The following is a 9,777-nucleotide window of genomic DNA, read 5'->3' on the forward strand; positions in this document are numbered from 1 at the left end:
TGTGTTTTTTAGAAGAAACATTAAATACTTCCAGTGAGCTGCAGTCTGCAGTCCCGTGTCTGATTTCACATCACAGCACACAGAGTCAAGTATTTCAACTGGTGTCGTCGATAGTGATGAGCGATACCAATCATTTTCTTTTCAATCCGATACAGAGTACTTTCAAGACGAGTATCTTCGATACAATACTTCTATGAAATATGTATAAACTGTTTTAATACAAATCAGCGGCTTTGCAGGCAGGTAGCATTAATGTCTCTGCCACAGTGTGGGGCTTTTTTTGATTAGGCTACGAGTTCAGCTACTAGGTAGCTCACTTTGAGATCTCTCTCCTTTACCTTTGTGTTTTTTTTATTAATGTTGACATCATTAATTCTTATGTCATGAATAAACAAGGTCATTATTGCGCCACCTACTGTCACTCAATTACTGTACATGGTGGAGTATTTTCATTACTCTGTCAGTCACTACATCAGAGAAACAGCCACTAAACAATGCAAATTATTTTCAGTAACTTAATAATCATTTTCTATGAGACCAGCTCTCTCATCCATACTCCCAGAAACATCAGTAGTTTGTAACCAGACACACTGATAACATCCTCACACATCTCCTTAATATCACACATCTGTACTCTGGTCTGAGAGAAAAAAGAGAGAGAGAGAGAGAGAGAGAGAGAGAGAGAGAGAGAGAGAGAGAGAGAGAAAATAGTATAAAACAAACAGATGATTAATAGTTTTTACACAGAATTAAGCAAAAATCAAGCACTGACAGTGCCACTAGAGGGCAGTGTGAGACTGACAATTGTCAATGTGAACTGTGGGTTACAATTCAACTTTTTCTATATCTAATGCAGTTCTTCTTCTTCTTCTTCTTCTTCTTCTTCTTCTTATTATTATTATTATTATTATTAGTGTTATTAATTTCTTCTACTCCATGCTTTGATCTTTAGTTAAAAAGTCCAAATTTACAATGTAGAACTACTGCAACATTTCAGTGGTAACATACAGCATGTTTTTGTAAAGTAAGTGACTAAAACCCCAAAGGAATTTTCTTGTCACTTTATATGAGTTGTTTTAGAAAAAGCATCAATTAAATGCAGAGAAGCTCCTTTTTTAATAACACTGTTTTTGGTCCTGTGTATTTGGGTGTGTTTTAATTTTAGAGCATGTTGTATTTAATATCCTTTGCATGTGTTTAAATGCTTTTCCTTTTCATGTTTTCTCCATGAAGTGTTTACTAAGAGCTTACGAGCACCTGGGCTTTGTTTTGTAACTTTTCCTGAAGCAGAACAAGATCACATTTAAGCGCGTTCCCTCAGCCGTCACCAAGTGCCTTAGATCAGCTTCCTCCATCATCACATAAAACCTAAAAATGTGATCTCTTTATAAATATTTTTTATAGATTATAGTCATAACATTGTATATTTTTGTACATAAATAAATAAAATACACAGTAGATCTGCACAGCGTTACTCGTTCTCTCTAATAGTTTATACAGTGGCAGGTCTTCAGTCCCAATCCCCATCTTAAAGACAACACAGGACAGTGCAAGACAACACAAAACAGTGTAAAACATATACACAAGACACAAAATAGTGATTAACGAAAGGTGTGCATTTCTAACTGCTATTTTCTTCTGGAAAACCTCATCTAGAAATAATTTCTAGATGATATTTCTAGTGTTGATATTCAGACTGCATCTAACCATTATGGTGTGTGAGTGTCTGTTTGTATTACTCCCCATATTGCCAGATAACAACATTTAAATCACACAATAAACGCTACAAAGCCACAAATCTAGGAGACAGTAACATGAGAAGTGATGCAGTATCATGATATAATACCGTATATTCCGGACTATAAGCTGCTACTTTTTTTTCCCACGCTTTCAACCCCGTGGCTTAAACAATGAAGCGGCTAATTTATGGATTTTTCCTGTGTTTTTCTCGGTTTCACAAGCTTCAAGCAAAAAACTGAGCCCCATAACATTAGACCAATGAAATTGCCGAAAGGGTTCAGGTGAACCAATAAAATTCTTTATATCAAATCGGGTGTGCTCCCACTTAATCATAAATATGCATGAGGTTCACCTGTGTTCTGAGCTGCACGGCATCGGGAGAAAAGCTTTACCGATGGTGATTTTTAAACACACGATGATGCCAAAAGATAAACTCCCGAGAGAAATTGTTGTGAAAGGAAGGAGGAAGACAGTGAACAATGACTTACTCTTTAGATACAAGCCGTGTAACAGACACTGTCCTTCGTTAAAGCCTGTGTAAAGTTCATTAGTTTTAATGTAGACACCTGCAGCTTATAGACAGGTGCGGCTTATTTATGTTCAAAATGAAAATCTTTGTAACATTCAGTGGGTGCGGTTTATATTTGGATGAAATCATCAACTCCATTGTACACTTAGCAATAAGAGGGTTCAAACAACACTTTAACTTAAAGCAGAACCGCTGTGAGCAGGATTCGAACCTGCGTGGGAAAACCCCATTGGATTTCGAGTCCAACGCCTTAACCTCTCGGCCATCACAGCAGTGCTGAAGCGAGAAAATGGAAATGAAGAGATGTCTTTATTATTCTTTCATAGTTCGTCATAGTTTCATCTTAAAATAAGCATTTGATTTGAACAGTGTCTCTGACAAACATTGGCTAAAAAAGAAACCCTCAAAGTATCTGTCCCAGACGCACCACCCTGCCAGCAACAGTCACTCAGTCCACTCAGTGCTTGGTGTCTGACAAAAGCCAGAACATCCCTGGGTGGGTTTGGAAACCAGCCTTTTGGTTAACAACTGAAAGCGCTAACCAGTGGCGCCATTGGCTGAGAAAGAAATGGGAGATCTCTCACTGATTAGCTGTCATTACAAGACACACAGCGCACAAGCGAGCTTCCGAGATCAGACGAGATCGAGCGGTCTCAGAGTGGTATGACCGTAGATGAGAATTGCTGATTCTAATTGCCAATTTATTTTTGTTTGTTTGTTTGCTTATATGCCTTTTCTGCTATTCAAGTTCAACTTTTATCACAATTTATTCACCACAGTAGATGTTTATCCTTAAATTAAGCATGAAAGCAAATAAAATGTACATGAGTCAAAAAATTTGCCCAGGCCCTCAACAGTTCTTTATAAAAGTTTAGAAACCCCTCTGTTATGTAATTCTTTGTTTTCATCCACAATATGTTGTCTCCAAGTTCGAAGTTGCTTCACTTGTTTAAGAAAAAACCCATTTTTGCTTTCCATGACGCGTTGCTTTATCCATCCATGTACTTTTTTTATCATTTTCATTTATCATTTGTTCCACATCTATTAACCCCAATCCTTTCTTCTCTATTGCTCCCATTAAGGTGTTGTATGCAATTCTTGCGGGCTTCCCTTCCCATAAAAAATCTAAAAAACTTTTTTTAGCCTTCTTTCTGCCCACAATGGCACAGCTGATGTGTATAAAATATATCATAGTTTAGAAATCATTAAAATGTTAAGTACTAACTTTATTTCTTCTGCTGTCTTTTCATCCCTCCTCATTAAAACTCCTAAAATCTTTATTTCTTTTGCTTCCATAAAAGTAAAATGCTCCATTAAAAACGCCGCCCTTCTGAATCTCATGTATACCGTTTTATCATAATTTATTTTGGCTCCTGATCTCCTGCAGAACTTTTGTACCGTTTGCATTGCTTTTTTCACCAGATTTTTGACCAATGGCGTTGTGTCATCCGCATATTTAAATATTTTATTCTCTTCTCCCTCGATGCCTAATCCTTTTATTTGTTTTATTCCTTTTATTTCTGTTTTTTAGTTAGTCCAAAAGGAACCACAATTAGATGTACAATTAATGTATGGGTCATATACAAATACAACATGAATGGGTCCAAGAGTAAACATTCGAGATCAATTGCTACTGTGGACAGTGGTGCCTAATGTTTGTTAGTTGCAGCACTGCTTTGTTATTGCTGTAAGAGTAGGACCCTCAGAGCATTTGCTGTCAACAGTTGTGTGTTGCATGCTAATTTCCACAGAATTTTGGTGGTTTGTTAAAACTATGACCAGATATTAGATAGAATGTTTTCACTGCTATGGCATGGCTATTGTTTGTCAATATGTATCTTATAACTATATTTAACTATATTTGTACTTGACCATATTTTATGTTGAGGACCTTAGCAAGTCTCAAATTAATGGTAGAACTAGCATCAAGACAAAAATCAAATCTATGCTTTTGCCTTATTAGCTGTTAGCTCGAATGCATATGTCCAAGCAATATTTTTTTTTTAAATCTAAGAGCAAAGAATTTCCATTCAACAGCTGGCTGAGTAGTCATTGAGTGGCATTAAGGCGCTGTGGCTTAGTTGGTTAAAGTGCCTGTCTTGTAAACAGGAGATCCTGGGTTCGAATCCCAGCAGTGCCTGGTGCAGTTGTCCTTTGCTGCTTCCGCTTGAGTGTTTTCCAGCTATTTCTTTATGGCTTGAGATTTAACATTGCAAGTGGATAAGATGGTTTCTCTGGGGCACTGAATGGTGAATTGCAGGCTTTGCTCTGACCCTTTTAAAAGCTTGATAGTATTTATTAGCAATGGAAAAAAACTGTGCTTTTAAACAAACTACAAGCCATCCGTTAATATAAACATTTCTGAGATAGTAAAATACAGCACTGTGTAACGTAGGGCTCTGTGGCCCAATGGATAGCGCATCCGGACAATGGACTGTTTAAAAGATGACGAGATGCCAATAAAATCAATAAAAAAGAAAGAAAAGGAACTGCAGAAAGAGTTTACCTGAAAGAAGTGACAGTGGAGGCAGGACAACTAAAAGATATGAGAGTATCAGACATAAATAAAGGATTAACAGAGAGGATTGGTGAAGGGAGGATTCTCGTAGTGCGTCCCAAACAAAATAAGTTGTATGAGGTCACTCTGGAACAATAAGAGGACACCAAGTATCTCTTGGACGGTTTGGTTATCAATGGAACCAAGTGTGAGGTCAAAAGAATGCAAAATAGAGACTATGTGGTCTCCTTCATGCAGCTGCCTGTCTACATCACTGATAATAAAATTATAAAAAAAATGTAGGGATGGGGAGTTTTCCCAATATCCAAAATAAAAAGGAGAGTGTATCCAGGCACCAACATTGAGGACGGGACGAGGTTTGTGAAAACTCGGTTCCCAAAAAAAGTTGCCTCTCTCCCAATACAAAAATAGAAACGGCAGAAGGCCTGCAGTACTTCCGGGTTACGCACAGCCATCAAGTTGTAACCCAGATAAAGTTATGGGTATTTGTTTTAGATTTATGCATTTATGCTAAATAAATTGAGTTTCATATGAATAGTTTTACAAATGAATGTTGTGAAAATTATAATTCATTGGCCAGCAAGGAGGTGATGCAATAAGGTCACGTGACACCTGTATAAGGTAACGGTAATTAAAAACAATTAATTATTTGTTAAATGCTTTTTTGTTTAAATAATATTAATATGCTTTAAAAATTATTTAAAAAGAAGTTGTATTTTGTTTATAAGTTTTATTAATTTATGTGTCATGTTATGAGGCATGCTGGGTGCGCACGTGCACGAGTAGAGAGAGAGAGAAAAAAAAAAGGTGAGAGAGTAAGACACCGGAGCTGCTGAACTAACAAGTACGACCTGTTCTTCAATTAGTGTAACGAAGCTAATTAGGTGTTCAACCCGAACCCTGTGTAGTGATAGTTTCCGTGCAGAGTTGGAAACACATCAGAAAGACATGGACATCGCCTCTGACGAACGGAGATTTAAGTTGTGGTTTACTGCGCCATGTGCTGAGACTTTGCTAATGGACCGGCGGATAGCTAGCTCAACTAGCGGGGACTACGTGTGGCGAAGGAGTATCACTTGAAGCATCCAAGCTCTGTCTGTGTTTTACATCGACCCTTTTTTCTGTGACGCGTGCACAGTGTGCCAACAAACTTCATACCAGGTACTATTTTCCGTTTGTTGCCCTCGTGGTGAAGTAGCCCTTTTGTTTGGTTTCTACGAACCCCAGCTACGTACAGGCCTGCAACTGGTATACTGATTAAAGTTTCATTTACTTTTGCCGGCTTTTATTATTTGTTTTGTGGCCATTTTTTCATAAGTGAATGTTACTGGTATTTTTCATTTAAACCCTTTGACCTTGATTTTAAAGTAATTTACACCTTATTTTATTTGACATCCCATTTTAGTAAACTGTTATTGTTGTTTAAATTGTGTTGTGTTGTGTCTATATATAGAATTGTATTTCATTTTCTTGGCACCGGTTGGTTAATACATTTATTTGTAAATAGAACCCATACTCAAAGTAAAGATAAGACAAATTGATTAGGTTTAATATTTTCAGATATTTATTAAAAAGAACTCAGGTTAGCCACCCCATTATAGCCAGTAACGCTAGGGGCGCTACAAAGTGAAGACCTGCTGGCTGTGCATGAGCCTGAATCATTTGGTGAAGGATTGCCAAGATTTTAAGTGCTTTAACTGTGAGAAGAGAGGGCACATTGCGAGGGACTGCAATGCAGTAACGTGCCCGGATTGCAATCTGCCTTTAAATAAGTGTGAGTGTTGGATGGGAGACAGTGAACGAGACAGTGAGTGGCGAGAAGAGTAAATAACAACACAAGAGGGAGAAACAACAATGGACAAGGGCGTGGAACAAGAAGGAAAGAAGCACAACAACTAGGAGGATCACTTACAGCAGAACGGGGAATCTGGACCCAAATAACAATAACTGAAATTTTGCAAAAGGCTTTGGATGCGGTGGAGAAGAAGGACCAAGAGAAAGAGACATCAGTGGACATGCAACAGGACGGAGACTCATGGACTCAAATGGAATTGACGTACAGCCTGCAAAATGACCTGAACACAATGGAATCCGACAATCCAGCATGTAAGGAACAAGCAACAGGAATAAAAAATGAAAAGGGAAAAGAAAAAAGGAGGACAAACAAGTGAAACCAACGAAAAGAATGAAGTCAGTAAAGGTCATATCTAATGTAGAGGTTGCCAGAAAGAAAGTCCTTAAAAAAGACATGATAAAGACTGAAAACAGGTTTGACTCGCTAAAGGACTTGGAGGAGATGAACTGAGATGATCAGTCAAAGGGAAATTAAAATGTTTCTTTATTTTAAAACTGTTATGGATTATAAATTGATATCCTTCTAAAAGTTGCTAAGTAACACCGTGACATCATTGTGCGATGAAGTCGTTTCGTTGTTGAAGTGCAAAACTGCGTCTTTATGTTACAAAATATATAGAAAATGTAGTACAGTACAGAGTCTCTGTATTTTCTGAGCAGCGCTGCAGCGCCCCCTGTCACCAAACAGGTGAACACTTCCCAAGGAAGAACAATCAATCAATCAGTGTATCGTTCAAGGCTGGTCAGGGAACATTGATGGATACAGATAAGACACTATACAGTGCATTTGAAGAAAACATTCACTTGTATTAAGGTCAGTGTTACTCTGATATCATTTTTATTTTTTATTTTTTATTTTTTTTAGAACAATCACAAAAACACAATGAATTTTCTCAAATTGTCGGGTAATCTCAGCAATAATATAATTATAAATATTGTTTGTATGTGTTATGTTCAAAAATAGATTAAATAAAAAAAAGGTGCATATGACATATCATTCTAAACATCAATCATCGATTTTAGATGCATCTTCAATGGAATGAATTTGTGTAGGCAGAACACAACATTAAAAAGGAACTACATACCTGTTTTTACTAACGAGTCACAAATGTCTCTACTAATAATTGTCCACTTAAAATAAGCACTGATAACATTTATCATCACCCCTTCAACATCCAGCATCACGTTCATCACCCTATCAGTCGCCACGGCTGCTCATCAGGGATAAATGCACACCATTTACCTTGACTGTTGATTTATGTAAAGCTGCTTTGAGACAATGTCTGTTGTGAAAAGCGCTATAGAAATAAACTTGACTTGACTATCAGAAACTCTCTTCACCTCCACTAAACTCTTTAGTTTAAAAGTTTAAACACACCTCCAATGTTCCTGGCCTTACTCCCTTTTTACTTGGTCTCCTAAACACACAGCATATCTACCTTTCTCCTCTCCATCATATTAGCTACCTCTCTCCCTTTACCAGTCATAGTACCAACCCGAACCTCCACTCTCCTACACTTCTCCTTCTCCTGCTGTCTCTGTAGACGTCTTCCTCCCTGTTAACTATCAATACCTGTGGCGGTCGTTGGTAACTCGGGCTTCGACTGATCCAGTATAAAAATTTTATTCGTGATCCGCATATTTGGTTCGGCACATGTTTTTGCTGGATGCCCTTCCTAACACAACCCTCCATTAATCCGGGTTTGGGACCGGCACTAAGAGTGCACTGGCTCATGCAACCCTAATGGCTGGATTTTTCTTTTCAATCTGTCTAATTTATATATCCATCTGCCTGCTTGTCTGTATTAACAGTTTTTTTGTCTGTGTGTCTTTCCTACTATTAGGTAACCATCTACTTGTTTATTCTGTATGTCTGTGTTTGAAAGACAAAGGGGAATAATTATTTTATTATTGTTTTGATTTCTAATGAAAATAAAGTCACTGTCAGAAGTGGGATTCGAACCCACGCCTCCATGTGGAGACCAGAACACTCAGTTTCCTGGAAGGTACAGAACCTTGAGTCTGGCGCCTTAGACCGCTCGGCCATCCTGACATACATGCATGTGTTTCTTATCCCCTTAGTGTCTGATAAATTTTTTACAAATTTCTGTCTACTTGTTTGTCTTATTTATCCTTCTATTTGTGTTTCTTATCTATCTACATCCGTCTGATCTGTTTTTCTGTCTGACTGTATATATATATATATATATATATATATATATATATATACAGTGAGGAAAATAAGTATTTGAACACCCTGCTATTTTGCAAGTTCTCCCACTTAGAAATCATGGAGGGGTCTGAAATTGTCATCGTAGGTGCATGTCCACTGTGAGAGACATAATCTGAAGAAAAAAATCCAGAAATCACAATGTATGATTTTTTAACTATTTATTTGTATGATACAGCTGCAAATAAGTATTTGAACACCTGAGAAAGTCAATGTTAATATTTGGTACAGTAGCCTTTGTTTGCAATTACAGCGGTCAAACGTTTCCTGTAGTTTTTCACCAGGTTTGCACACACTGCAGGAGGGATTTTGGCCCACTCCTTCACACAGATCTTCTCTAGATCAGTCAGGTTTCTGGCCTGTCGCTGAGAAACACAGAGTTTGAGCTCCCTCCAAAGATTCTCTATTGGGTTTAGGTCTGGAGACTGGCTAGGCCATGCCAGAACCTTGATATGCTTCTTACAGAGCCACTCCTTGGTTATCCTGGCCGTGTGCTTCGGGTCATTGTCATGTTGGAAGACCCAGCCTCGACCCATCTTTAATGCTCTAACTGAGGGAAGGAGGTTGTTCCCCAAAATCTCGCAATACATGGCCCCGGTCATCCTCTCCTTAATACAATGCAGTCGCCCTGTCCCATGTGCAGAAAAACACCCCCAAAGCATGATGCTACCACCCCCATGCTTCACAGTAGGGATGGTGTTCTTGGGATGGTACTCATCATTCTTCTTCCTCCAAACCCGTTTAGTGGAATTATGACCCAAAAGTTCTATTTTGATCTCATCTGACCACATGACTTTCTCCCATGACTCCTCTGGATCATTCAAATGGTCATTGACAAACTTAAGACGTGCCTGGACATGTGCTGGTTTAAGCAGGGGAACCTTCCGTCCCATGCATGATTTCAAA

General features: G+C 38.1%; 1 long non-coding RNA gene and 3 other non-coding genes across 4 annotated transcripts; 2 read left to right on the top strand and 2 right to left on the bottom strand.

The window, feature by feature from the left end:
• Positions 1–2,459: 2,459 nt before the first annotated feature.
• On the bottom strand, positions 2,460–2,541 carry trnas-cga. Its single transcript has one exon. It is a non-coding gene; the product is annotated as a tRNA-Ser (tRNA).
• Positions 2,542–4,335: 1,794 nt separating this feature from the next.
• On the top strand, positions 4,336–4,409 carry trnat-ugu. Its single transcript has one exon. It is a non-coding gene; the product is annotated as a tRNA-Thr (tRNA).
• A 1,176-nt stretch (positions 4,410–5,585) lies between these two features.
• LOC124383026 lies at positions 5,586–6,064 on the top strand. The gene is made up of 2 exons (XR_006925188.1): positions 5,586–5,631; positions 5,713–6,064. It is a non-coding gene; the product is annotated as an uncharacterized LOC124383026 (long non-coding RNA).
• Positions 6,065–8,583: 2,519 nt separating this feature from the next.
• trnal-caa lies at positions 8,584–8,694 on the bottom strand. The gene is made up of 2 exons: positions 8,657–8,694; positions 8,584–8,629 (listed from the first exon to the last, which is right to left on the bottom strand). It is a non-coding gene; the product is annotated as a tRNA-Leu (tRNA).
• Between the last annotated feature and the right edge of the window lie 1,083 nt (positions 8,695–9,777).

This window comes from Silurus meridionalis, chromosome 3 (genome assembly GCF_014805685.1).
Source record: "Silurus meridionalis isolate SWU-2019-XX chromosome 3, ASM1480568v1, whole genome shotgun sequence".
Classification (NCBI taxonomy): Eukaryota; Metazoa; Chordata; class Actinopteri; order Siluriformes; family Siluridae; genus Silurus; species Silurus meridionalis.